This window comes from Phyllostomus hastatus, unplaced genomic scaffold, assembly GCF_019186645.2.
Source record: "Phyllostomus hastatus isolate PE091 unplaced genomic scaffold, TTU_PhHast_1.1 phas_scaffold_755, whole genome shotgun sequence".
Classification (NCBI taxonomy): Eukaryota; Metazoa; Chordata; class Mammalia; order Chiroptera; family Phyllostomidae; genus Phyllostomus; species Phyllostomus hastatus.
In genome coordinates, this window is record NW_025334039.1 from 10,948,988 (window position 1) to 10,953,660 (window position 4,673).

Sequence of the window (4,673 nt, forward strand, 5' to 3'; positions counted from 1 at the left end):
TGAAGTTTTCAGCTCCACATTTCTTTTCTCCCGGTATGGTCACAGAAAATGTCACCATGTTATTCACCTGTGATTTTAAGTTCTGTGATTCGAATCTGCTGCGCACCAAGAGTTCAGCATGGTTAGGGCTTTGCCTTTTAAGTGACAATGAACACGAACACTGGGCTGGATTTGCCCACCAGCCCGCTGGCGGACATAGGATGAACTCCCTTATCAAAACGTCACCTGTGGTGGGAACACTCGGCTCCTCCCGCCTGGATCCCCCTGCCGACCCCCTGGACTAGTCCTGCTCACCCATCCCTGAGTGCCTGGCAACCCCCCTGCACACCAGCACCTCCTGTCGGTCTCCTGATGGTCTGTGCAACCTGCCTCGTCTCTTTAGTGGTCAGCACACATGCCTCCCCCACACAGAGCATTAATCGTGTAGAAATAAATGCTGGAAACAGCACAACAACTTGTTTCAAGGAAGAGAGCAAAAAAGCACACCTGCGAGTGCCGGGTGGTGCCTCAGCGCACGGTTTGGGAACCGCTGTTCGCTTGGCTAGCCTTCTTTGACTGTCACTGACAGCCACCCAGATGACTCGGAGTCAGGAAGGGAATGGGAGGGTTACTTTGAGGACACAGGGGAGAGGGAGGCCGTTGGTTGGAACCTGTGGACAGACAGGAGGGGACGGGCACCCAGGACTGCAGAGCAGTCGTACCCTGGCCGCATGGCTGCTTCTCTAGTCTACACTGGACAGCCTGGCTGCCCCAGCCTCCGCTGTGGCAAACAGTTCTTTCCTCGTAGGCAGACTGTCTTAATTCCAAATTTCCAGAGGTGAGACTGACCCAGCTCGGGTCCACTCTTGGCCAAGTAAACTCCAGCCAAGAGGAATGGTGTTTTTGAGTATAAATGTTTGTGTGGGTGTGTGTGTGGGGGGCTATATCCTTATTAAATACCCCCCCCCCCAAAGTGCTGATGCAGGGACAAAAGTCCCAAAGCAGGAGCAAACAGCAGGAAGGTGGGGGAGATATCAAAGGCAGCTTCCTGTCTGTCCATCCCTATAACCCTGAGGCTGCTGCTCTCTCTCCCCCTAGGACCCGTGTCCACTGCAGTGTGATTCTGCTTCTCAAGTTTCTGTTCCCACCCATCTTCAGTGCCAGGAATACCAGGGGCGAGAGTTCAGTTCTGATCCCTGGTCTATGATCACATTCTAAGTGGTTAGACTTCAGCAAATCCCCGAGGCTACATGATATTTTTGAAGGTGTCTCTGGCCGTCTAAGCTTACCCCATATTCTAAGCTAATGTCAGTTTTCAGTCTCACGAATGAGTGATACTGAAAGTGAATTGGGACAAGGGCCCCTTGAAGGGTGGTGTGGAAAGGCGCTATGAGGACGGTAGAGGGCGCTAAAGACAAACGAACAGATATTTACCCCTCGCAGGCTCAGTGGAGCCTATTTATTCACTTCAGCTGATAGGCATCTGTTGAGTGTCTTTGTGCCAGACTGGATGAACACATAATTTCCAGATGAACAAAGATAAGTAATTTGTATAAAATGCTAAAGAAGAGGTGTGCTAAAACAGCCCAGAGAAAAGGGGTTTAGGGAAGGCTTTCTGGGGAAGAGAAGGCATAAACCAAGTCTTAAAGAGTAAGAAAGATCTAACCAAGCAGAGAAAGCTGGAGGTGTGTTCCAGGTGGAGAAAGAATAACATAAGTGAGGGCATAGGTTTATGGGTTCTTGGGTCAGGGATTTGGACAGAGCCAACGGAAATAGTTAATCTCTGTTCTACCATGTCTAGGGCCTGTGCCTGGGGTCCTCAGGTGTTGGGTGTGATTCAAATTGCTGGGAGCTGGTATCAACCCTCAGATGTCCCATATCTGGCCTGGGGTTACTGAAAAGCTGGGCTCAGTTTGGGTTTTCTCACAGCACAGGGCATAGTTGGACTGATCGGTCTTCCTTACTTTTCTGCATCCATCACCAGAGAGAAAGCACCCTAAAAGCAGAGAATGTGTTATTTATCTCACCACCAGCATCTAGCATAGCGACCCTGGGACATAACAGGTGTTCAAAAATGCTTCTGGAATGAGTGAATGGAAGAAGGCAGAGAGTTAAGGTGCTCTCTGTCTGAGGGCCTCAGCTTTCTCTGAGAGGGAGGAGACCTTACGTGTAAGGTCTTCCTTTGAGGACTGGGGGAGGGGGATATTGAAAGGTCCTTGAGGAGTTGTTGACGGGAGAGACCTGGTTCTTCTTGCAGACACATGTAAAGAATTACATATCAGCAAATCTAGTAGTATGTAATCAGTTTATTAGTGGTCCATTCCCATGGAAGAGAACGGGACTGGATAGAGTAGGAGGTGAAAGACAAAGTTTCAGGGCAAAGCAGGGCAGCAAAAGCAAGAGCAGCTGAAGACCAGGGTGGCAAGCCCCTGGGTAGCCTGGAGCCAGGTGGCCAGAGGCCCTGTGGCCCTAGAGCCAAGAGCCCCCTGAGCCCCGGAGACAGAGTGAGTCCTTTGTTCTCAGGACTTATATAGTTGGTGGGATAGGAGGGGAAAAAGTTACATGCTGATTAACAGGTACATGCACTGCCAGCTTTCCTGGGGGAATGTGACTACCCAAACTTAGGTATGTGTGCGGGTCTGTTGGCCCAAATCCTTGTCTTGCTCCAGACCCTATTTGTTCATCTTGTTGTAAAACAAATACTTGACAGGAGGCAGTTAATTAAAATTGGGGCACTTTCCAAAGTTATTTATGGGCTCTTTTTATAAGTATCAGGGACTCCATGGTAAAACAGATAGTAACCAGAGGTAGGCAATTAACCAAAGTTGTTTTATGGGCTCGCTCTTTGGGAACCCGGGGACCCTCTCCCACATTCAGGCCTTAGGAGGAAAGCAGTTTCAAGGCTTTATTTCCCAGATAGTGGAAATGCTACATAGAATTTCAAGGACTGCCCTTCTTTCTTGCTAATATAGTGTCTCTTGTGATGTTGGAACACCTGGCAATATTATCAGACCAGGCTCAGGACTGCTGAGTTAGCTTGTGAGACTTGTCTCCTTCCTCCTCCCTGCCTCAGTTTACTATTTATTCTACCTGATTGGTAAAAGGCATTTCCTGGCAACCAGGGTGCTAAATGCTGGCCTGTGACAGTATTGCAGTCTCCAAGTTCTTCCTATGCTGTCTCCTGCCTCAGAGTGGGTGAATGTTTTGGAAAATGGGGGGATGGGGAGCAAGGAGAGGGGCAGTGCCGTGGTCCATACCTTCACAGGACTTTCTGGAGCAGAGCCCTCCATCTGGATGAACACAGATGACGGTTTGTGTGGTGACCCAGGGCTCCGGTTTCACCTTAGGCATAGGTGTAGTGTTCCAAAGGCATTTCAAAGAGCTGAAGAAAGTGGTCCAGGGGAGCAGCTAGGGAGCCAGTGTCCTGGGAAAGCGCTGAGGAAGCAGATGGGAGGAGGAAGGAAAAGGCACTGACCAGAGGTCAGGCCTCAGGGCAGAGGTGACCCAAGTAATGGTGTGGGGGTGGGGGGGGCACTGAAGGCTACACGGTTACTGTTAGAAGGTGAGTATTGGAATGTAAGATGTATGTGGATCGAATTCAGGTGATGACAAATTCCAGGGTGTGGTCAGGATTTGGGGGGTGCAAGTTTCCATAAGGCTTAAGGCGTGGTTACCCCTTTATGTGTACCCATCCCCAGAAGCTGTCAGGGAAAGAGATGCTGGACATGCCTGTTTTCTGGGAGCGACTGTGTCTCTAGTCCCAGAAGAAATCTGTTTCCATGGGGACAGACCTTTTAGGATCTTTCTGTTGTGTTCATCAAACCTCTAGAGACTGGCTCATTACTGGACTGCTGCTAAACTGTGTGCCCGCTGCGAGACTGGTGCCCACCTCCCATCCTTTTTCCCGCTCTTCAGACTTCCTTAAAAGTCTGCGGTAATGAATTGGGTGTAGGGAGCAGTTATCTGTGTTGAAGAACCTTCATTGGGTTAGGGATATTCATGTACAAAAATGAAAGAACGTATATACAGCAGGACAGGTACATAGAGTATGAAAGTTCACGTAATAACCACAAACATTTCTATAGCATTTCCAGGGTACCAGGTGCTGCTTCAAGGGCTTTGCATATCTGAACGCAATCTTCTCAACAGCCCTTTGCAATAGGTACCATCATTATCCCCATTTTATAGATGAAGAACTTGAGGCCCAGAGAGGTCAAACGACTTGCTAGAGATTGCACAGCTAGTTAAAGGCAGAGCCAGGGTTTGATCCCAGGTCGTCACGGCAAATACTGTAGGGAGGCATTTATTCCTTTTGCCTTCCGAGGAGGAAACGGAGGCTATTGCAGAACTTACTTGCTGCAGGCTAATAAGCAGTGGAGCTGGAGTCCCACGCACAGCTGTCTGAGCTGTTAACCTTTAAGCCATGGTGGCCCTTTCGTCCAGACGGTGAGCTTTAGTTGTGAGCATGATCTCTGGCCTCTGCAGTCTCCCTCTGCGGGGGGGGCAGCCTCAGAAAACCTGGGCGGTGGCAGAGTAGTTGCTTAACACATGTTTGTGGAATCAACAAATAAGTGAGGGTTGCCACACTCCCCAGTGTTGCAGTTGGCCAGCAGGGTGTATTGTACAGTTGAGTAATTCCCGATAAAGACAGGAACAGGGTGTTTGTAAGCTGCCCGTAATGGCAGACAATGCAG